The sequence below is a fragment of the Callorhinchus milii genome, unplaced genomic scaffold (assembly GCF_018977255.1).
Source record: "Callorhinchus milii isolate IMCB2004 unplaced genomic scaffold, IMCB_Cmil_1.0 Scaffold3, whole genome shotgun sequence".
NCBI lineage: Eukaryota > Metazoa > Chordata > Chondrichthyes > Chimaeriformes > Callorhinchidae > Callorhinchus > Callorhinchus milii.
Window position 1 is genome coordinate 90707815 of NW_024704744.1, and position 25671 is coordinate 90733485.

General features: G+C 41.2%; 1 protein-coding gene across 2 annotated transcripts in view; it reads right to left on the minus strand.

Annotated features, from left to right (window-relative positions):
- The window catches only part of arid1b (AT rich interactive domain 1B (SWI1-like)), a 283137-nt gene that overhangs the window by 97607 nt on the left and 159859 nt on the right, over window positions 1-25671 (minus strand). The gene's annotated exons all lie outside the window — the stretch shown is intronic.

The window sequence follows — 25671 nt, forward strand, 5'->3', positions numbered from 1 at the left end:
TTTACGGTGAAGGGTAACTATTAGCCCTAATGCAGAACCAAAAATAGGCTGACCAGCTCAACTATCTCACATGTAGATCAATAACCTGCAATGCAAATGAATTAGCGAGAAAGAATTCCACCACTGAACAAATATATCTCAACGTAGACCTACCAATTGAGGCTTACGATCTGAACAGGACATATAATACTTGCATTTAAGCATCTAAACGTTTCAAAACTCTTCATGGGTATTTGCAGTTGAGTACAGCGACTGTGGTTGTTGTGGGCAGCAAATTTGCACACAGCAATGTTCCACAAACATAAAATGAAGGTCCAATTTTATCTGGTGGAAGGTTGGCTGGGTTATGGGAGGAACTCCCTTCTCTTTTCAAAGGGTGTCATGGGATCTTTATTATCAATCTGAACAGGCAGACAGAATGTCAGTTAAACATCTCATCTAAAGGATTATATCTGTGACAATGCAGCACTCCCCCAATACTACATAGGAGGGTCAGCCTAGACAATGAGCTCCAAACCTCCAAAGTGCAACTTGAACCCACAACTTTCTGAGCCAGATAATGCAACAGACCTTTATAATGTGGATGTGCAACTAGACAAGAGGGCAATTATTATACAGCAAATTAATACAACAGAAAAAGATAAATGTCCTATGCATTTATGTACAGAAAAAGCTTTAAATCAACAATGGGCAAAATTTTGTTGTGATCTATCAATGGCGATAACTAATACTCTAATAAGCTTAAGGACTAGAACTGTGGGAAACAAGCTTAAATCAGCAACTGATCCCCTAGTGCAACTTACAAGAGCATGAATTTAAGATTAAACTTGAAGCAAGAAGGGGGAAATTAGGAAGATCTTTTTCTAAGCAGTAAATGGAATGAATTACTAGGGGTAGGTGTTGGAGCAGAGTCAACTGAGACACTTAAAAGGGAATTAGATAATCGCATGTGGAAGAAAGGTATTAATGCAGGATAATGCAGGACTCCCACTGCACTGAACTGCACCGGAGGGTCAGTCTAAACATGAGCTCAAAGTAACAATACTGGACCTAACTCCACAAACTTCCAGGTCCAAAGACAATGTATCATTTAATGGTAGAAAACATAATCTATTCAGTGATGCGAAGAGTACTCACATTGCTGCTGTTGCAGCTCGTGAAGTTTACCACAAATCAAGACTATTCGTTTTTTGGTTTTAAGCTATTTCCGATCTAGTCAGTTTTTAACAAGCTATCACTTTTGTGTTCCTTTTGGGGAGGAACGAATGACAGGTCAGTGGCATTTCCTCGAGTGTGTGCCTTCCTGGGATTTTCTCACAGATCTGACAACTCATTTACAATCAAGTGCCTCACGTCACCTCAATATGTTCCACCCTCACATGTACTGTACTACGTCAAACTAAATCAGCACAGATATTTTTCAATTACATGGCAGAAAGCTTTAACTTGTTTTACCCTGAGCAACCTTTCGCACTTGGTTAGATTCCAGGTTTTGATCAGCTGATTTGCATCGTGCAATGGGTTACAATTTTGCACCATTGGCTCTCAGTTCATTGTTAATAACCGAGAATTCCCACTAACAACACTTGCCCCACCCCCAGCCCCCCTATTCTCCACAGTTTCAATTTCTATTTTACTGGATTTTCTGCAAGGTTTAAAGCTCTGGTTGGAAGCTCGCCAACAGCAATTTTATAGGACACTCGTGGGTATCACGGCAGAATGGTTCTGTGAATAACTAACTGTTTTGTCATCTGGCCAAAATTCCCCCCGAATATAATCAATTCCAAATAAATACAAACCTCATTCAGCAGAATCCTGATCCAAGTTTGTGATTCCAATTGATCAAGCCTTCTCCACTAAACACTTTGTAACAAATGTCCTGCCCATGACTGAACCCTTCCCTAACAAACATTAAGTTAGGTCAGTTTTCTGCCCAATGTCATTTGGAGGCTCCCCCTCTGAATGTTTAACTGCTTTGGTGCAAAGCCAGATTTTTGTGAAGGAGCTCCAGCTGTTTTTGACTGATGACGGACTGTGATACAAATGAGCTATTTTTAACCAGTCTATAGAAATCCTGATCCAACGACAATATTTACTGGCAAAGTAACCCAAGCAGTGATCAGGATCCAACCGTGGGAAAGTCTGGAATCCTGCAGGGAGACCAAAGAACTACCCACAGCCAACCAATCAAATAATTAGCCTAACGAGAAAGTGGGCCTTATAAACATCATTGTGGTATCTCTGGATGTGCTCCAGGTTCTGGTATCACAAAGATACTGTTACTGGTGTGGCAGGTCTGTCACTAATCTAATAAGAGTCCTGGAGTGATGATCAATGGGTTAAATCATACCTGAAATCATTGTCACAATTGAAGTATGCTGGTTCACAGCCTCCCAGACTCTCGCTGAACACATCATCTAGTGAATACACCCCAGATCCCCGCTCCCCACCCCCCCCACATACTTACTACAGACTGGGAAATGTGAAGAAGTCTCTTTGCTATATCATCATTCCACATTAAACTCTGATATTGGTACAAAAATCAGAGATTAAGGTGCCACTAAAATTACGTTTCTGGAGCACCTGGGATCAGAAGAAAAGGGCTTCAATAATCTGAAGGTCACATATCATCTCAGCAAAGAAAAGCCTTGGGATATTTCATTGCTGACTGATGCCACAATTCTGAAAGAATGACAACAAGTTAAATGTAGATTACAAGTTGCATGTGAAAGCAAGTGTCCTGTAACTAATTTAATGCAAGGATTATTATTATTATGTGTGCTATGAGCAAGCAGAGACGCTAACACCATTTATTTTGTAACGTGACGTCAGTGGCACTTCCTACACAGAGCGGGTATGTGCAGTGTGCAGGAAATGATACTAGTGGTACTGAGATGAAGAATTCTTTTGGGAAAAGGGGAACTCAGAAGTCTGCGGCCTGCTGCTTTATCGACGCAGTTGCCCTCAGTCACTGAAAAGTCACACAACCTCATGAACATTTACTAACAGTACCATAAAACAGAAGTGTCTGACACATCAGATCTTATGAAAGCCGATGAATAACTCCCTAATACAGAGCTTGACTTCAACCTAACAGACTTTTCAGGAGGACTGATTTGCCCAGCTCTAAATACAATTACTAAAGGCTTCATGTGATCTTTTAGCCCTTTTACTATTTAACGTGTTTTTAATACTATCACTTCTCTGGGGGTAATAATCCCTTCAAAAAAATATATAAAAATAAATAATAATTTGGTCACTCAATCCACGGCTGTTTGTGGGACACTGCTGTGTGTAATTGGCAGCCCCAGTTCGCCAATAAAATGTAGTCAATTCACTTTACAATATATTATATGAAACACTTTGAGACGTCTTGAAAATGTAATAAGACGCTATATCAAATGCAAGGATTATTATTATGATTATATGTAATTATTATATATATGTAAACCAGGCAGAAAATGTACAATGAATAACTTAGGGACATAGTTTACCATCGCACAGTGAAGATTTTACAATCATTTTCTAACAGATCTTTCTGCAAGATCAAACAGCCCTGGTAAAAGGAATAAAATAACTGCATAAATTATTTATTTCACATTTTTGCTTAGTTTGCTGAAGTCGTTTTTTTAAATCCTTTGAATTGAGAAAGAAAGAACTTGCATTTCAATAATGCCTTATTCAGTGAAACCTCTCAAAGCGCTTCACATCAGGAACTACTGTCAAGTGTACTGAGATTTTTGGGAGGCAAACTAAAAAGGAAATCTCAAATGGTCACCTATTCTGTCAACACTGTGAGTATGAGGTCAGGATAGGATTGCACTCAGGTGTGATGCTCTTCATGCTCAAATAACCTGCCAACACTCATTTTGAAGTCTCACACATTATGAATCGTCACATAATAATCCTTTCTTTGATATAACGGCTTATCATGTTGTTGAGACGTCTCAAATCGTGTCACAGAATATATCTTAAAGTGAATTTGTATTTTGTTGGCGAAATGTGGCAGCCAATGGTGCACAGCAGTGTCCCAGGAACAGTCATGGATTGAAGTGACCACATCATTATCAGCTTTTGAAGGGATTATTACCCCGGGAAAGCGATCCGCCAATCGACTAACACCTGGGTCCCTACTTACTTGAGTAAGGGACTGGAGGTATTTTGGTACCCAGCACGAGCCACTGAAAGAGTAATGGGAAAATAGGGGGAGAAAATTGTGACAGAGAAAACCACAGGAAATCATGTTTCTGTTTAGATTCTCACATATCCCAAACCCCAGGAGTTGCCTGCTAATTTATGTAACATTTGCAACTTGCTGCATTGGTGTCTATCCATAGAGACGAGGTGATCAGTCTCAAATTGGGCCGAGTATCAAAACCTATGGTACTGTTGTGCACAAAAGAATATATATGGAGGTATGAGGTGGGGGTGGTTAAAAAAAATAAACAAGTGGCCGAACTATCTGATAGCTAATGGATTAATTCATCAGTCAGTGTAATATTTAATGGTGGTAGCAGGAAAAATTGTTATCTGGGAACCGCCTAATGGAAAGCGTACGTTTGTCGATTGAGCGTCCCGAGAGAATGAGGATTGCTGATTGTGATATTCTCCAGTCAAAGAGGTTGCAATATTCTGGACTGGCAAAGGAGGGGACACACAGATGAGGTGCTAGAGGGTCACTGCTGCCGCCTGTGGGGTCATAGCACAATTCAGTGCCCTTCGGGGAAGAGAGAAAAAGTGGACATCTCAAAGAGCATCACAGAATATACTGTAAAGTGAATTGACTGTACATTTTGTGGGCAAAATGTGTCAGCCAATTACACACAGCAGCAGCCCACAAACAGTCATGGATTGAGTGATTATTTTTTTTAATTAATTTTTTTTACTGAAGGGATTATTACCCCCAGAAAAGTGATATAATGCCACATTAATGTGCTCAACTTGAGCCAACCAATTGCATCTCATCACCATTGCAGGCGGGAACAGTTTAGAAATCATACCAATGATATCACAAAAACCTGATTTAAAAAGTGATTTAGTTCATTATCATCTGGTTCAACCAAGGTCTGAATGAAACAATAAATAATAAGCCGTGCATTTGATATAATGCCTTATCATGCCATTAAGATGTCTCAAAGCTAGAGTCTCAATCAACAGTTAGTCGCAAGCAGAATTCCTACAATGATGCTTTGAACTCTTTCATGTCCAGGAACTTCCCTCTGCTTGTCCAGCGAGGACGAACATTAGTGCTTTTGCTTGCAAGTTTAACAGGAGATGAATGGGAAAAATCCCTGCTCCCAGTGACTTGTCTCACTGCTCATCCCAAGGACTCCATCTGGAAACTGTAAGATCAATACATCAACCCACAGGAACTCTCTTGCAGTGGTAGATTGCATCAGAGAGGAAGGAATTCCTTTGAGATTTCTAATGGACAGGAATCCTATTAAAAAATCCAGCATTTTAACAACAACAACAATAAGATTCCATTTATTGAGCGCCTTTCACGTCAGGAGGACGTCCCAAGACACAAAAATGCAATTAAAGTAAAAATATCAACTGTTATTGTAACTACATGGTAACGTTTGCAGTAAAGGGATAATTGTGTTGTGGTATTATAAAAAAATAAGGGACTTTTGCTTGTGGTCTGAAAAAGTAGCACCTGACAACTTAAATGAATAACAACAACCTGCTCTTGTCCCCAATGTTCTTTTGAGCAAAGAAGAGATAAAAATATAGAACTCCAGAGTTATTTTAAGGCCTGGGCGGAAAATGCCATCACTGAAATATGCCGAATCTTTTCATTAAAAGCTCGTCCTGTTGCTCGTCACCATTCATGCCCTGAAGATTATTCTGAAGAAACAGTTTCCGATCCATGCGAATTTACAGTGTGTGTTCCTGTTGACAGAGCAACATCAAAGCTGAACTTGTCACTTTTATGGCCTATATACAGCTGTTCAAACATCCCGTTGAACAGTAACTGGGGCTGAAAGCCTGAACGGCTGCTGTATATTAATCGCTAAGTCTATCGAAATTAGAAATCAAACAGAGCCTCTCCAGGACTTGGGGCACCGGAGAGGAGTTTTTCTTTACAAATTCTCCTGGTATCATCGCCAAAAATCCCCCCAAAATTTCCATATACCACAAATCTCTGCAGTAAGTAGGAACTTGGTTGTTAGTCGATTGGCGGATCGCTTTTCCGGGAGTAATAATCCCTTCAAAAAAGTATATATACACACACATAAAAAAAATTGGTCAGTCAATCCATGTCTGCTTGTGGGACACTGCTGTGCGCAATTGGCTGCTGCATTTCACCCACAAAACATCCACTTTACAGTATATTCTGTGAAGCACTTTGAGACGTCTGGAAGACGTCAAATGCAAGGATTATTATTATTACATTTTACAGTAAATCTTTTGACGGCCTTTGAAACATCCTCATGATATAAAAGGTGCCATATTAAATGCAAGGATTGTTATTATTTAGTTATATTATTAACCCTGCTCCACTGAGGTGTTTTCTGAAGAGACTGCAAAAAAGCAAAGATTATTTTGTCGAAAAGTTACTGAAAACAAACAGGTTGGGTGGTAAGAGTCGCAGTGATAGCATTGACGCAAGAGGGAACGAATCCTGTGGTCCTGGTCTTTCCGGGGAAATAAATTCCACGTTTCCTCTGGTGGGTGGGTCGTTAACCAGAGGACACAGATTTAAGATAATTGGCAAAAGAACCAGAAGGGGAGATTCCCAGAGAGTTGTCACTGCCTGAAAGGGTGGTGGAAGCAGATTTGATAACAGCTTTCAAAAGGGATTTAGAAAGGAAATATATGCAGGGCTGGGGGTAAGAGTGGGATTGAATTGGACAGCTCGTTTCAAAGAGCTGGCACAGACACAATGGGCCGAATGGCCTCCTTCTGTGCTGTATATTTCTATGATTCTATGAAGAGCAGAGGAGTGGGAGTAGTTGATGGCTCTTCCAAAAACCTGGTACTGGCACGATGGGCCGAATGGCCTCCTTCTGTGCTGTAAAATTCCATGACTATGTTTTCGAAGTATGAAACGCCACTTTAGAATCACGGAGGTGCACATAGCTCTGCACCCTCACTGCTACATGAACAGAATAGCAACAGGAAAAAGGCTTCGCACACATTAATGTTAAAGACGGTTTGCAGACAGCAATGCAGTGGACATGTACTCATTAGTTTTCTACTCAAAGCGCCATGGGACGCTACCCCACGTGAAGTGCACTATACAAATGCAAGTCATTGTTATTGTGCTATAATTGTATTAACCAGAAGAGCAGATTACACTGGTAGGTCTAGGCATCCAGTTCATTATCTGCCCACAGATCTTGATCTTCTCTCCATAGATGCTGCCTAACCTGCTGCATGTTCCCAGCAACTTCTGTTTTTATTTCCAATCTTGATCCCGTTTAGTGCTCTTTCGATCAAGACTATAATTTACCATTTCAGAACCATAGACGGTCCCAGGAGCCCACCTGTGGTAGCTATTCTCCATTTTAATACTCTGTTAAAAACAAAATGGAATTTCTCTCTCTCCCGGTTGGCATTATAATTTCACTGGCAGATTGCTGCACTACAGGAACATCAAATTCAAACAAACACACACGTCATTGCATCAAATCCCTCAACAAAAAAAAATGTGGTCACTCAATCCATGACTGTTTGTGGGACACTGCTGTGCGCAATTGTCTGCTGTGTTTCGCCCATAATTATACAGTCAATTCACTTTACAGTATAATCTGTGAAGCGCTTTGAGACCTCTAGAAGATGTGAAATGCAAGGATTATTATTATATTATTATATTTATTATTTCTCTTGCAGAAGTAATTCTATATGCCTGTCTGTTTGTTGGGTTGCGAGGCTTGATGGAGAGGAGTTCGAGTGTCAGTGATACTTTGGGGGAAGCTAAAATGATACATCATTTTGGCTAGGCTTGAAGTGAGTTCTTTATATTTGCAACTTAGTAGAGACCCTCCTCTTCGACCACGCCTTTGGTCACCCTCCTACCCCTCCCCTCTCCGGCCTCCACTCCTCCTGATCCCAACTACCAGTATGGGGTGCGGATCCCTGACTGTTCAGCACCACGGGACATCCTCCTGATGAGAAAGATGCTGTACAAATCTAATTCGTTTTTGTTGTAGAATGTGCAACTTGTGTTATCAGGTGGGGAAAGGCTGGGGGAGGGACTCAGCTTCCTCAACATGCATCATGATGCTGAGTTCAATTGGCAGCATTGACCATTCTCCTCTTTCTCTCTCCACACATTTAAAGGACTCGCTCCGTGAGATGTTTCAGCAGTTGTGCTCCTGCAGTGTTCAATTGCTGACACTGCCCCCACCCCCCACCCCCCCACAGTTCTTTCTGTGGCAATTCAAAGTGGAGCAAAAGTGCTGTATAAATTGGGCAGGAGGCACTTATTTAGAAAGCAGTCTTTATCCTTCAGTTGATGTGTTCAGCTGGGTGGTAACTGGCTTATAAAAATAGGCTGCAATTACAAAGCCACCTGCTGTACAAATGAAACAAGCAGATGAACCCAAAGCATAGAGCAGATGGTAAGCTGAATTCAGGAATACCTTTCACTTTCACCAGTATGGATGTGTGTGCGTGCGCTCGACAACACTTGCACACATGTGATTCACGTTTTATCACTATTCAATCTCAACAAAGTACGAGACAAGGAGTTCTTGTTCATGGCAGAGTACAAGTCAGCGTTATCCAAAGTGACATTTCAACAGAAGGTGAGATTATTCAATAATAGGAAATGTGAAAGAAATGGCACGTTTCCAGGAAGCGCCCCTCAGTTCTCTCATGTGAAATGTACAACGTTAGGTCACAGAGGCAGCGTGTAGATTTCACGTCTGTTATTCATTGTTCTTGGCTTGTATGTCTGCTTGTCTGTACAGAGGCAAGACTTCTAACCCCCCCACATGGCAACAGGAGCAAGCAATTCCAGATTGTTCTTGTGCACTACTTGTACCAGCTCACAGATCATGTCCATAGCACAAGACGAATGACGGGGTATAAACCCATGTCCTCATCTCCAAGACAAAGTTCTACAGCAATACTCAGTGTCTCTTGGTCTCCTTTTTTGTATAACACTTTGTTATAATAATAATCCTTGCATTTGATATAGTGCCTTATCATGTCTTCGAAATGTGTCAAAGAATATACTGTAAATTGCGCACAGGAGTGTGCCACGAACAATCGGGGATTAATTGACCGAATTATTATTTTATTTATTTTTTGAAGGGATTATTACCCCTGGAAAAGTAATCTGCCTATCGCCTATCAACCAGGTTCCAACTTACTGCTAGGTAAACAAAGGGTGTGGAGTAAGGAAACTTGCACAATGTTTTGGCCTGCCGTGGAATTGAACCCAGGTCCTCTCGCTTGCGAGGTGAGTGCTCTAACCACTGAGCTACAGGACTCCACAAAAAAAGGAGGAAGTTCATCATTTGAAAAGCAAGAATTTTGCAAAAATTTCAAATCACAGCACAGTTCTTAATAATAATAACCTTCCTTTCGATATAGCACTTTTCACATCTTCTAGACGTCTCAAAGTGCTTCACTGTAAAGTGAATTGACTGTATATTTGTGTGCGAAATGCGGCAGCCAATTGCGCACAGCAGTGTCCCACAAACAGTCGTGGATTGAAGTGATTGAAGTAGTGAATTTATTATTGGGTTTTTTCTTGAGGCATTATTATCAGGTGTTTGGAGTTAGGAAACTTGCCCAAGGTTTTACCCTGCTGGGAATCGAACCCAGGTCTCTCACTTGCATAGCGAGTGCTCTAACCACTGAGCTACAGGACTCCATATATATATATAACTTGGAGCAACTTAACTAAATGATAAGTTCAAAACTAACTGTATTATTATATTTAGTTCCCTTATAAGCATATTTACATAAAGATATGGATCTTATTTCAGGCACCAATGAATCATCTACAATTGTTTATACCCATTAGATTAAGCAACAAATGTGATTATCAGGGCTGTGAAAAATAGTTTTTACACTTGTTCAGCAAACCCACGTTAGCATTCAAGGCTTTATCTCACAGGGTTAAGCACATACAACAACAACAAGATTGCATTTATAGAGCACCTTTCACGTCGGGAGGACGTCCCAAGGTGCTGGACAGTTGGGTCGGGACCCGAGCAGGGGGGAAATGGTCAGGGTGAGGGGAGGGAAGGGAGGGAGCGAGGAGGGGGTACAGAGTCGGGAGGGAAGCTGAAGGCACGGTTGAAGAGAAAATACCAATGAGGCTGATCGTCATCAACAGACTCATGGACCTGAGGAATGTTCCTTGCTGTGTCTCCTTGGGAGTATAGTCAGCACCTTTTGAAGAACCCATTACTTTTCTTGCCAAGTATTATTTTTCTTTCGAGGGGATTTGCTTCTTACAACTTGAAAGGGTGAAGGGTTCACTTTACCCACTAGGATTTAAATACAGCATTTTATGGAAGCTCAAACCACTGAGCTCGCCAGGACATTCCCTTTCTCACACACTGAAAAGCTGCACGGCAATAAGCAGGCCCTAAAGAGCACAGAACTTCTTCATCAAATATTCTAAACGTTTAATCCAATTGATTGAGGGAAATAAGTACAGAGTTTTACAGTCTGGAATGCACTGCCTGAAAGGGTAGTGAAAACAGATTGAATAACAACTTTCAAAAGGGAATTGGATAGGTACTTGAAAAGGAAAAATTTGCGAGGATATGGGGAAAGAGCGGGGAAGTGGGACTGATTGGGCAGCTCTTCCTTAGAGGCACGATGGGCCGAATGGCCTCCTAATGTGCTGTAATATGTATGCTGAAATGATTCTATCCTTTGTTTTAGCTGATGTTCTGTTCTACGTATCTCTTTCTTTGTGGTAAAAACTATTTTGAATCTTGAGCCATTGGTATACCCAAATCCACTGGTTCTGTCCTCGTAGTGGGACATGCTCCTGATGTGAAAGGCACTATACAAATGTAATTTTGTTTTTGTCGTTGTTGCACCAAATGATCCATTCCTTTCACATCTTAGAAATCTGCTTCCGATCCCCTCTCAAATTTTTTCCAAGTTCAATTCTGAGATTCTCGTGCTAACTCTGGTCACTCTCCACACTATTGCTAATAGCAGTTTGAAGATGCAAGCTCCAAAGTTGCTCAGAACATCCCAAACATGTCCTTGCTAATCAACTGTGCAAGGTTACAATAATTTGGTTTGACTTGTAGTCAAAAGCCCTTGAAACATCACAATAGTTCATCTTGTTGAGAGAAGCTTTCCATTTGAGTCCTGTAGCTCAGTGGTTAGAGCACTCGCTTTGCAAGCGAGAGACCTGAGTTCAATTCCAGGCAGGTCAGGGCGAAACCTTGGGCAAGTTTCCTTACTCCACACAGAGCCTAATAATAATCCCTCCAAAACGAAAAACAATAATAAATTGATCATTTTCAATCTACGACTGTTTGTGGGACATTGCTGTGCGCAATTGGCTGCCACGTTCGCCCACAAATATACAGTCAATTCACTTTACAGTATATTCTGTGAAGCGCTTTGGGACGTCCTCCCGACATGAAAAGCACTATATCAAATGCAAGGATTATTATTATTATTATTGACACTTTTAGCGAATGGTCACATCAAGCCATTTCTTTTTTTCCAAACATTTAATAATAACAATCCTTGTGCATTTGATATAGCACCTTATTACATCTTCGAGATGTCTGAAAGTGCTTCACAGAATATACTGCAAAGTGAATTGACTTCATGTTTTGTGCAGCAACCAATTACGCACAGCAGTGTCCCACAAACAATCATGGATTGACTGACCACATTTTTTTTACGTGTGTATATACTTTTTTGAAGGGATTATTACCCCTGGAAAAGCGATCCGCCAATTGTCTAACTACTGGTTTCCTAGTTACTGCTAGGTAAACAGAGGCGTGTGGAGTAAGGAAATTTGCCCAATGTTTCGCCCTGCCCAGGAATCAAACCCAGGTCCTCTCGCTTGTGAGGTGAGTGCTTTAACTGCTGAGCTACAGGCAAAATGTAGAAATAATGCAATCATTACCATTTTCTGTTGCACTAATTAGGTTATTCAAACAAACTGCAAGCTAGAAATAAGCACTCCAATCGAAAAACTACTTAAGCTTAGGAATTTACTTTAAACAATTTACGATTCGAACGCATGAAGTGAATGTTGCACCATATTACTGTGGCCCATATGTCTTGTATCCCTGATTACCAGTGAGGAAAACAACTGGTAATGTGTAAAAGATTTTGTGCCAAAATACTTTAGATTACATTCGAAAAGAATGCAAAAAGCTGGTACTGACAAAATGTTAACTACTGCTTTTGGAATGTAGCCAAACAATTAGACACAACAACTTCCTGTTTTAGATTCCCATCACAAATGACGACAACAACAATAAACCAGGTATAAAAGGTCAGAGTCCAGTGAGGGACTAGGATTATATACTTCCTCAACCCATTGCACCACTGCGATTCCCTGAGACAAGTGGTGCGAACATGATCGCTCAGTCTCCTCTATCGCCCACTCACAACTTTTCATCTTTACTTACACAGCGGCTCCCATGGTGCTGACCCTGATAACTTGAAAATAAATAAGGGCAACCCAGCGGTCGAAAGGACATAACAGCAACAAGACACAAACATTGTGCACAACACATGTAGCAAACAGTTTGTTAACGCTGTGTTATATTTCTTCCTTTTGCCCTCCACCCCTGCCCCACCTCCCTACCTCTCCAATCTGCTTACCTGCCACTCCATCCCCCGCTGCCTCCGCTCGGCTGGCTCTGGCTTCCAGTTTATCCCTTGTCCCCTCCGCTCCACCACTGGTACACTGGTACTGCTACATTCAGTCACTACGCCCCAAAACTTTGGCACTCTCTCCCTCAGTCCCTCCGCCTTGCCCCCTCCCTCTCCACTTTCAAATCCTGTCTAAAGACCTTCCTTATCAATCGTACTTATAGATGCCTCTCACCTGCCTCTCCCCCTGGCTTGGGGTCAGACTCCGCCATTGTCAAGAGCTGCGGGAGGTTACCCCGCATGAAGAGTGCTATATAAATGTTGTTGCTGTCGTCGTAAAATTATAAGCCCTTGTTTCTCATCTGGCCTTTGTGACTATATCTGACCAGTAACAAGTGCAAGAGGGTGACTAGAGCTCCCCAGATACCAATCCTATACACCACTGGGCTGCCAACCTTTTGGTGGAAACTGGGAATAGAGTTGCCAGACAAGATCCTGACAAATAACACTCCCAACTCACCCAGTTCATTCAGCTGTAGCAGTTCAGAGGAACCAAGGCTGATGAGAATATTGCAGGTGGTTAAATGGGAACTTTTTTTATCCCAAGCTTGCCATTTGTACTCTCTCTGACCTTCCTGTTAATTTTATAAAGTTTACAATTAGCCAGGCAATGATTTATTTCGAGGAATTGGCTAAAAACCAACTCAAATACAGAGTGACCTCTGGCTGACTAACCTGTTTGAAACAGGAACACTGTACTAAGTTTTCCCTCTCACACTGGGAACACTTCCCCGACACACACCTCAATAGTACTTTAGCAGCATTGAATTATCTCAAGTACCTCACGCAGCAGTGACAAGCAAAACTCGGAACATTTTCTGCCCTCCCTTGTCTTTCTGTCCTGTGAAATGCTGGTGTCACCTTAGAAATTAAAGACTTTTTTCTGCTTTCTTGAGTCCATCTTAATAATAATAGATTGGTCACTTCAATCCACGACTGTTTGTGGGACGCTGCTGTGCGCAATTGGCTGCCACATTTTGCCCACAAAATATACAGTTAATTCACTTTACAGTATATCCTGTGAAGCGCTTTGAGATGTCTTGAAGATGTGAGAAGGGGCTATATCAAATGCAAGGATTATTATTGTCTTCCCTCTCCCTTCTCACTCCCTCCCTCTCTCCCCCCAACTCTCTCCCCCCAACACATACACTCAAATTTCCACAGAGAGGGGAGGAGAGGGCATCACTTGATCTCTTGTAGGGCACTAGATGGTGTTTTATGTTAATAGCCTCTTCACCCAGCTTCTCTCTGGGGAAGTGCTAGATTCCCAGCTTGGTTTGGATACTCTTAAGCATGATGACGCATGTCAGGCACCCAGCTCACAAAAAAAAATTGCTATACCTCTTCTCTCTTCGGAGGTACCCTTGCCTATACAAGATAACCCATGACAGAGAACTGCCGACAAAGTGTCCACCTCCCTTCACACACTTTCAGCACTCGAGTCTGTCATTCTGCACTAAGCTTGTTAATTCCCTTCTGATACATAATAATAATCCTTGCATTTGATATATCACCTTATCAGGTATTCCAGACATCTCAAAGCGCTTCACAGAATATACTGTAAAGCGAATTGACTGTATATTTCGTGGGCAAAACAGCAGCCAATGGCGTACAGCAATGTCCCACAAACTGTTGTGGATTGAGTGACCACATTTTAATTTTTTTTTGACTTCAGAAGCAAGGTCCCTGGACCTTAGGTAGATCTAACATTAAATCTTCTTTGCTAAAGTAAGTCCCATCAAAGCTGGAATGTATATTTTGTCATTGCAAAATAGACTCTACACCTGAGGCCATTGTGGCCAGAGTAAGGGCTTGATTTAATACAAAAAGAATGTATGATATGAATCTACAGTTAAAAAAAACTTCCCCCTGGTCTTTTATATTTTTCTTGAAAACTGCTTTCATAAGATACATTCCTGCCATCACAGCATCTTATGCAGGCGCTTGAGTAAACAACAGAGCAAGCCCGCGAGCATGGATAGCGTTCAAATCAACTATCTTGAATGGGATCTTCGTTCAAAAGGTTTGCAGTGAAGCAAGAATTTCTGACAGTGGTGACTTAATACTCCTTAAGAAGAGAACTCAGAATTTAAAGTTAACAGCATCAGTCTTCTTGATGGGAGTCCTGTAGCTCAGTGGCTAGAGCACTCGACTTGCAAGTGAGAGGACCTGGTTTCGATTCCCAGCCAGGGCGAAACGTTGGGCAAGTTGCCTTACTCCACACACCTCTGTTTACCGAGCAGTAAGTAGAAACCTGGTTGTTAATTGATTGGCAGATTGCTTTTCCAGGGGTAATAATCCCTTCAAAAAGTTAATAATGTGGTCACTCAATCCACCACTGTTTGTCGGACGCTGCTGTGCACAATTGGCTGCTGCATTTTGCCCACAAAAATATAGTCAAGTCACTTTACAGAATATTCTGTGAAGCACTTTGAGACGTCTGAAAGACGTGATGAGGCGCTATATTAAATGCAAGGATAATTAAAAGGGGAGAGGGAAGGATTTTAAGTGTCATTCAGTGGCAAACGTAATTATGGAACATCCAGGATCACAAGTTACTCTGTATTTAAATGATAGAAATAGAACAAGGCATGTTAATCCTTGTAATTGATACAGCGCCATATTACTTTGTTGAAATGTCTCGGAGCGCTTCACAGGATTTACTGTAAAGTGTAGTGATTGTATATTTTTGCAGGCAAATGCAACAGCCAATTTGTGCACAGCAATGTCCCACAAACAGCCATGAAGTAAATGATCAATTGTGTCTGGAGAGACAACAACAGAACAAACATGCTCATCTGGGATGCATAAAATCCAACTGGCGTCAAACAAAATTAAATATAAAAATCATTAAAAAGTCTTCAGTGATGAATCTCTGCCAAAGGCTGGCCTACATGGCTCAGTGGGATCCTCTATATAGTGCCAAACCGCACTTATATTAGGTTTAGACAGGAATTTCTCACAAGAGCTAACAAAAGCTTAAGGTCATAAATAAACACAGCAGGATCGTCCTGTCAGTTCTCATTATTAGCGCTCTGGGTTCCCTTTTCTGGTCCATTTCTCACAGGTTTAGCAACTCTGTGTTTGATCAAAAGTCCACTGGGGCAGGCAGGAGCAATACAACTAAAGCCAATCAGAGCCAACAGATGGATTTCTTTTATCAGAAGTTTTAACTCACCACAGAGGTAAGTGCTGTACGCACAGGGCAAACGGCATATTGTACACACAACGCAAAACAATTACCCATGTAATCAAGATGTATTGAAGCATCAAGTGGATAGATCTTATTGCTTCCCTGTTAAGCATAGTTTTGAACAAAAAAGTAACACAGGAGACCCGTAGCTCAGTTGTTAGAGCACTCGCCTCTTAAGCGAGAGGACCTGAGTTTGATTCCCAGGCAGGGCGAAACATTGGGCAAGTTTCCTCACTCCACACGCCTCTGTTTACCTAGCAATAAGCAGGAACACGGTTATTAGTTGACTGGCGGATCGCTTCTCCAGGAGTAATAATCCCTTCAAAAAATAATAATAATTTGGTTATAATCCACAACTGTTGATGGGACACTGCTGTCTACAATTGGCTGCCACATTTCACCAAATTAAATATACAGTCAATTCACTTTACAGTATATTCTGTGAAGCGCTTTGAGACGTCTGGAAGATGTCTACATCAAATTATAATATAATATAATAATAATATAAAATCCTTGCATTTAATACAGAGCTTTTCACATCGTCGAGACGTCTCAAAGCGCTTCATAGGATATTCTGTAAAGTGGATTGACTATATTTGTGAGCGTTAGGCGGCAGCCAATTGCGCAGCAAACACAAGGATAATTACTGTTACTATTCTGCTAATTAATTTTGTATTTTTCAATCAATATGCAATGTCTGTCAATTGTCTTGCCACTCTATGAATAGTGAAAGACTTGTTCAGTGTTCATACCAAACTGTTTGTTCTTTAATAGCCAGCAAAAATATTTTTTTCAAGCAAATATTAATATATGCAACCGCACTGTACTGAAAAAATGTCCAATTCTGGGGTTTACTTTTGTTTGAGGGTTGAAATTGTACTACACGTTTCTGAAGATTTAAAAGAAAACAGCCAAATATATTTCAGGGTTAGATCAATTACCTTAACTATCTTTCTGTCACAAGGACTGAACTACCAGATCAAGCCTGGTCCAAGTACACTGCTGTGTGGTGTCTGGCTAACAGGTGGCTCAAGCGTCAGTTCATCCATCAATTTAAAACAATCTCAAAAATAAACCAGTCACTATAATTGATAGTCCTGTCATTAGTTCTTTGAGATGTTGCAACATGATCAGCTACAAAAATGATGCAAGTTTATTTTTTTCATTTTATTGAATACAGCTCTCTTGTGTGCTGCTCTGTGCTACAACAGTGTGAGATTCTGGGAACCTGGTTGGTAGTCGATCGGTGGATCGCTTTCCCGGGTGTAATAATCCCTTCAAAAAGATTAAAAATAATAGTAATTTGGTCACTCAATCCACGACTGTTTGTGGGATACTGCTGTGTGCAATTGGCTGCCATGTTTTGCCCACAAAACATAGTCACTTTACTTTACAATATATTCCGTGAAGTGCTTTGAGACGTCTGGAAGATGTGATAAAGCGCTATATCAAATACCAGGATTATTATTATTATTACTTGGTAGGCTGCCAAGACCCTATTACAGTCAGGCTACATCCTTTTGCTACTTTACTGAAAGCCGTTGTCACAGTAGAAAAAAACAGGCAACTGTACAATTGGGAACTGAGATCAGTGAATGGATTTAATTTGTGGGTTTTGTGTGCCTATGAAGTGTGTGAAGGGGGACTGCATTTCAAACTAGTTTCTGAAACATTTCTGTGGTTTGATGAGATATAATAATAATATAATCCTTGTATTTGATAAAGCGCCTGATCATGTTTTCAAGATGTTTCAAAGCGCTTCTCAGAATATACAGTAAAGTGAATTGACTGTATTTTGTGGACGAAAAGCTGTGATCTGAAAGCTTATTTGCAATCTTCATCTACATTGAAGATGAATGTCTTCAATATCTGCCTGCAACCAATATCTGCCCCCTCTGACTAGGTGCCTTGGAACCACCCTTTATTCGCTCATGTAGTCACGCATACACTTCAATGTACATCCTGTAAAGTTCTTTGAGACATCCTACCAAACATGTAAGGCCCTATACCAAATGAAAGGATTATTATAGTATTCCTCATCTCCTTCCAGATGTTTCTCAGTCAAACATCTGGAGGGAGATGAAGGATTTATTTGCAGCTCCTGAGAACATCACCATCGTGCAAACCTTGGTTCTCAATAAAGTACCACTTGCTTTCTGTTTTCTTTAAATATTGAAGACGCTCCTTGCCTTCAAACAAGGGAGGAACACTGCGAGCGTGAGTTTGTGCCCGGTTCAGCTCAAATGTGATCTGAATGGATGCACTAGCTACTACAGACACATACACACAGTCACACGCACAGCCTCAGTCTGTGAGAGTTCAATCAACTCTTCATCTGGATGCCAGTGGAGCAACTGTGGAAAAACGGTTTCCGAATTAACACTAAATTGAGGAAATTGCCACAATCTTTCGAACCCAGGTCCTCTTGCTTGCGAGTGCTCTAACCAATAAGCTACAGGACTCTATAATTAGGAACAAAATCTTCGCTGATATTTTCTGTTGCAAACTCAGCACAGACCAGGGATCAAATATAGTACATTCTTGGTCTGTTAGATTCAGTTTTACCAACTGGTTCATTGATCTTAAAACACAAGCTTTGTAATGAGCAGTGTATCTGGCTCCAAACAAAAAATAAATCCCTGTGTATATACCGGATATATATGTAGTCTGCATTTCTGTTACACAAATCACCCAATTTTAACAAATGGGAAAACATCAATGGCTAAATAAAATAGACCCAATGGCATAAACATTACAGAAGGAAATTGAGTGTTGAATGTCAAAGTAAATGCTAGTCTTTGAGCATTCTATATTCTCCCTGCAGTGGGCTGTGTCCTTTGACCTAATTCCAGATCAATTGACAATTATAATAATAATAATCCTTCTATTTGATATAGCGCCTTATCACGTCTTTGAGACGTCTCAAAGTGCTTTACAGAATATACCTTAAAGTGAATTGACTCTAATTGACAAAACTATATTTTGTGGGCGAAACGTGGCAGCCAATTGCGCACAGCAGTGTCCCACAGTCGCGGATTGAGTGACCAAATTATTATTTATTTTTATTTTTCTTTCGAAGGGATTATTACCCCTGGAAAAGTGAACTGCCAATCGACTAACAACCACAATCCTATTTACTGCTGGGTAACAACAACAACTTTTTATTTAACAGAAGTGTGTTGAGAAAGGAAAATTGCCCAACTTCTTGCTCTGCACGGGTATCGAAACCAGGTCCTCCCTCGAGGCGAGTGCTCTAACCACTAAGCTACAGGACTGTACGATCTCCTAGATATTTACCAGAAGAAGCTTTAGCCTCAATTGGTGCTCTTGTATACTAATTGAAAGGTTCTAGGGGAGAGATATTCACCAAATGACCTTTTAATGGCAAAAACTCTTAGTTACATCCTAAAAAGGAAATATTTGGCAGCCAAGTGCTGTGGCTCATCTGGAACATTTTATTAGCGACCAAGAACAGAGGAAAAAAGGTTTCCACTGTAACCTAAAAGGATAAAAAGACTTACGAGAGTACCCTTTGTTCAAAATACTCCTTCCATAAATAGAGAAAAAAGAAAAGAATCAATAGAATCCAACCACTTTGTCCTGGCTTCTCCTGCACAGGTCACCCCAGTGATGTCTAACACAGCAGGTCCACTGAGTTTCGTGGGCAAGAGGACACTGGACGAGTCTGAATAACAATTGAACTCTTGGGACCCCCAGGAAATGCAGCACTGCAGATCTGTCATTCTGCATCCTTCTAGAATACCAACTCTTTTCGCTTTCCTGTTTCATCACAAGGTTCAGTGCCCTGGTCTCTCCCTGGCAACCAGCTACAACATTATAGGTGCTGTTTAAGGAAATACTTCCTGGTGTCCATCCAAAACTTAGACTGAACATCCCCAAAGTCAAGCAACTCAGGACGTAAGGATCTAAACAGCATTGTGCCTGGGATACGAGTGTGGACTCGTGGCGTGCAAAACAACAACAACTTGCACTTATATAGTGCCTTCCACGCAGGTTAGTGTCTCAGAGCGTGAGCACCCCCCTGGTCAAAGAGGAAGGTTTCCAGACGGGTCTTGAAAAAGGGTAGAGGGGGTAAGGTGGAGGGATTGAGGGAGAGTGTTTGAGGTGTTTTGAGGTGTAGTGGCTGAAAGCGCGACCTCCGATGGTGGAGCAGAGGGTGCGAGGGGCGAGCAGGAGGCTGGTGCCAGTTGAGTGGAGGTGCCGGGTGGTGGATTGGGGAGTGAGGAGGTTGGAGAGGTAGGGAGGTGCCAAAGAGTGAATGGATTTGAACACAAGTGTGAGGAACTTGAAGTCGATCTGTTCGGTGATGGAGAGCCAGTGGAGCCTGGCCAGAACTGGTGAGATGGGGGTACGGAGTTTGGTCCGGGTCAGTATGCATAAAGATGTCAATAACTGCTACTTCACTGCTCCTAATACCAAAGAGGAAGCAGGAATCCAAAACAAGTCACCTGATATTCAAGACAGCCCCTGAACTTGGCTATTCCAAATTTAGGTAGTGGTGAATTAGTTATAGATCAAGAAAACTACCAGTATCAATCAGCACGTGCGTAGAAAGTGCACAATATTCTGTGTACAATGCCAACTGTAATGCAATGGTGTAATTGTATAGAAACAAATCCTAAACGGGTTTTGGGGGGTGGGGGGTGAGTTAAAATAAACACTTGGTTGCAAAGCCATTTGATTGTCAGTACTTCAGTCAAACCCAGCATCAAACGGGGGCTAAACAGACTGTGCCAAAGACACTTACAGTGTGTGGAAAAATATTTGATATTTACAATGGCAACAAAGGTAGTTCAGGACACTGAAGTAGGACATTTACAACTGGCTAGTCTCGTGCAGTTAGTGAATAATGGGGTGTTAAACTGCTTCATTTAAATGTAACAATTAACCGATTAGCATTTGTAAAGGAGAAAGCATGGCCATTAATCTGAGGTTTAGGTGTGCTTTGTGTGTGTGGATCACAGCAAGAAGGCAAACATTTGTAATAGAGGGGGAAGAGAGGTGACGGTTTGACTATTAGAATTTGTAGACTTTTAAATATATAAAAATGAGACAGGCTTGGGCAAAATATTCAATTTACCTCCAGAAACTTCAGTAAATTCCGTATGTTGGACATTGAGAACATTGTTCCTTTATGGTGTGGGTGTGCACGCATGTGTGGGTGTTTGGTATGGGTGTGTGTGTCTGTGGGGGGGAGGGGTTGTGGTGGTGGTGTGTGTGTGAAAAGTATTGCCTCACAGATATTTTGTAGCTATCCTCTGGGGCTGGTGTAATAGAACCGGAACAATTTATTGAGGGCAGATCCTTGCTCAAGGTTTATAGCTTCCAGATGGGACATGCACAATATCACACACTGGTGTAATGAACACCCTGGTCTGTGCACTTCATCTTGATGGAAGTATGCTGGCTTCTGACGGCAGCACTCTTCAATATCCAAACTGATACCAGATTCCGAAAAGCTTCTGCTCTCAAACTGGTTCCCTACTTCAAAAAATGATTTGAACGTAGTGATCCACAATAGGACGCGCTATCCAACGTGCAACCTGCAACAGTTTACATCCAGACCTGGGCCATATTCTACTGTAGTTTGGCTCAATTCTCAACATTTAAATTCCAACTATAACCAGTGTAAAATCCCAATTATCTTGGCGTGGGGGGTAATTGCGTTTTTTCCCCTGCAGAAGGTTATTTGAACACTTTTTTTTGCTACTGAAGGAAAACCGTGTCATTAAAATGGGAATTGAATGAGTAGTTGAAAAGAACAATATAAAAGGGAAGAAAGCAGCAACAGAGAACTGGGATTAGAGTATTTAGCTTCATTAGAGGAGCCAAGACTTTCCCTGGCCTCAATGGGCTGACTGGCTACACCTGGACTGCAACTGCTGGTATTATTGGGGTGGGAAAGATTTTTACTTTTTTATTGTCATTTTACTTTTATCCCACGAACAACTATAAACATAATAACAATCCTTGCATTTGATATAGTGCCTTATCATGTCTTCGAGATGTTTCAAAGAGCTTCACGGAATAGATTATAAAGTGAATTGACGATATTTTATGGTTGAAACATATCTCCCGTGAGGTTCACAGGGACTGCAGGAGTAAGCTATAATAATAATAATCCTTGCATTTGAATCTAGCACCTTATCACCTTCTTAAAGTGCTTCACAGAATATATTGTAAAGTGGATTGACTGTGTTTTGTGGGCAAAATGTGGCAGCCAATGTGCAATGCACACAACAGTATCCCCCAAACAGTATTAAACCTGGAAAACGATCCGCCAATCAACCAACAACCGGGTTCCTACTTACTGCAAGGTAAATAGAGGCATTTGGAATAAGTAAACTTGTCTGAGGTTTTGCCCCAGCCTGCAAAATGAACCCAGGTCCTCTCGCCTGCGAAGTGAGTGCTCTTACCACTTCGCTACGGGAACTGTTACTGAGACTCAGAAAATCATTGTTCAACACAAAAACTGGCAAATTGTCATTGGAAACATGAATAAGATTGTCAGGCGGTCACCTCCCTCTCCCCCTGGCTCGGCATCATGCTCCGCCACTGTCAAGCGCTCTGGATGCTACCCTGCAAGAGAGGCATATGCAAGTTGTTGTTATATCCTCTCTATATTGCAGGCCGAAAACCGCACATCAGATTCCAGCTACAGCCAAACTAATAATATCTTATTAAGATTCATCAACGAATTCCCAGTTTGAATACAAGTTCTCACTTCCAAACAAAAAAAATGAAGACTGGATTGTCAGGGTAATTCTGAGCCAAATGATGAGTGTAGATTCACAGTGTTTGTAGCAACACCTGTGCTAGTAGGACAAGTTGGACAGAAAGCCAAATAGAAACCACATGATTTTCATGAAGTAGATTACTAAATTTTCAGAACTATTTAAAAGACCTCTTCCTTAAACCTTGTTAGTCAGCTCATGTTTCATGCCCTCGCACCTCCCTACCTCTCCGATTTGCTTACCCCCCACTCCACCGCCTGCTGCCTCCACTCAGCCGACTCTGGCCTCCTGTTTGTCCCTTGTCCCCTCCGCTCCATCAGTGGCTGTGCCTTCAGCCACTTTGTCCTGAAACTTGGAACTCTCTCCCTCAATCCCTCTGCCTTGCCCGTAACCACACCCCCCCCCCAAAAAAAATTTCAAATCCCACCTAAAGACCTTCCTTAACTGTAAACTGTTGTTCTATGCAGCTCCCTTGGCTTTCCACTGCCTTATAACATGTTTCCAACCACCTGACAATTTCCACTCCAGTCGACCGCATCAAGGCTGAGTCAGTGATTTTCATTTCCTCTTTATAGGGATGCATTTGGCTTCCCCTGTCATCACAATAAAGAGAGGATCTGGAAAATGTGTAAGCAACAATGTTCCAGCCATCCACTGACTTATATCTCATCACAAGAAAACCTATAGCAAAAAAAAAGGCCTAGCATTCTACTTCTAAGCATTACAGGTTTTCTAATAGCCAATTGCTGTATGTCTAAACTTCACGGGTCAGGCATACAAAGAAACAGTGCGTTAGAAGGTTTTAGCTGACGTTTGCATAAATGCCCCAAATACATTCGGAGTTTCAGGTTACCTACTAGTGATGTATTTTTTTAAACTATTAACAAATTTGTAGTAAATGGGCTTTGAATGCATGTCCACACGGTTGGTTGTTACTCTGTAGTGTGTAAACAGTTTTCATGCTTGTGTAGTAAGACAAGTCATGCAAAATTGAACAGCAATTCTTTTAAAACGGGGTTTCAAGATGTAAAGGTTCTGTCAATAGCTTTAATAGCTTACGATTTAATGCTGCTTTTACACCAGACATAGTGCTTTGCTGGTACTGCATTTCTCTTTCCCCCCAAATAGCTTTTCTATTAAAAGTCCTTTGAACGGAAGCTGAATATTATATTTCGCCAAGGCTCCCAATTTACTAAACTGCTCAGACTCTGATATTGGAATCGGTCCGTGTAAGATCTAGCCAGTTGCCTTTTCTTTACAATTCCAATTTTATGCAGATGGATGAAAGTTTTGTTTTTCTGTAGTTCTATTTTAAAAAAAAGCTCATTTTCAATTCCTTCCTTCCCTCATTTTAACCTCTTCTCAGCAATTAAAGCACTTGGAGCATCCCTCATCTATCACACAGCTAGCTAAATAATGCATTGCATCCTCCACTCATCTTTTATCATCCCAAATGACAGGATTTAGCATATCTCCCCAGTCAATTACAGTGCGCCAGAATAATCACGGCATAATTGGGCAAAAGCCTCACTAATCACAAACCTTCCAACTCACAGAATAAAAATTGAGTGGCAGATCAGACAAGCCATGCTCCAGCCCGTGACTCCCGAGTCAGCTGTTATGTGCCCTATTTAGCAGGTTTGCTCTCAAGTGTTTTTTTTATTTTAAATTTATAAAAAGGATTTTTAAAAGAAAGAAAAAAAAGTCAATTTCTTCCTATTGGGGATGGTGTTTGTGGAAGTGGGGGCGGAGGTGTGGGGGGGTGGGATGAGACTTCAAACCAGCCTAGGGTTCTAGGCTAATACTGTGCTCCAGTTCCTTCTCCCGAGGAAAATCTCATGTAATCGAAATTCAGTAAACGTAAAGAGAAGATTGTGCAGAGCTGAACGCTGCCTTCATTAACTATGCAGCACACAAACTGCTGACACAAAGTGATAGTCTACTCACATGGGGGAAGGAGGAAGAGAAAAGAGAGAAAAAACAGCCTCCAACAATTGCCAGCGCTCTGCAGCCCTGCTCTCATCTACACTCAAAATGTATTAGCTTCATTCTTAGTGATAATTGAAACCAGCTCTTGCATTCTGTTTAGTCTCAGGCACGGTATTTAGGATAAAAAACCCATGCTATTATTTGTGCAGTTTACGTTTACCAGCCTTTTAATAAGATGTGTTCTCAAGTGGAAAGAAGCAGGACTACATACTATAACAATAATAATCCTTGCATCTGATATATATTTGATATATTATCACAACATCAAGACGTCAAAGCGCTTCACAGAATATACCATAATAGTGAATTGACTGTATATTTTGTGGGTGAAACTCAGCAGCCAATTGCGCACAGCAGTGCGCCACAAACAGTCATGGATTGAATGACCCAATTTATTCTTATTTAAATTTTTAAAAATGTATTTATTTTTTGAAGGGATTATTACCCCCGGGAAAGCGATCCGCCAAGCCACTAACACCCGGGTTCCTACTTACTGCTGGGTAAGCAGAGGCATGTGGAGAAAGGAAACTTGCCTAATGTTTTGCCCTGCCCGGGAATCAAACCCAGGCCCTCTCACTTGCAAGGTGAGTTCTCTAACCACGAATCTACAGCGTTATGAAAATTTAAGAATGCAGTATCAATTCAACAAAAACAAACTTTTAAACTAAACTGGAAATAGGATTAGAAATGAAAATGTTATGAAGAGATATTAAGACTCTGAAACTGGTGAACATGCTAGTTCTTGGGTCACGTTCCCTCTCTCAAACATGAGCATAATCCTTCCCCCTCTCAACCCCCACCACCCAAATGCTTTGAAAAATAAGTGCAGGGAGGTTTATGTAACAATTCTCAGGAACATCCAGTAGATGGTACAAGAAAGAACTGGCAGCATTCAGAAGACTT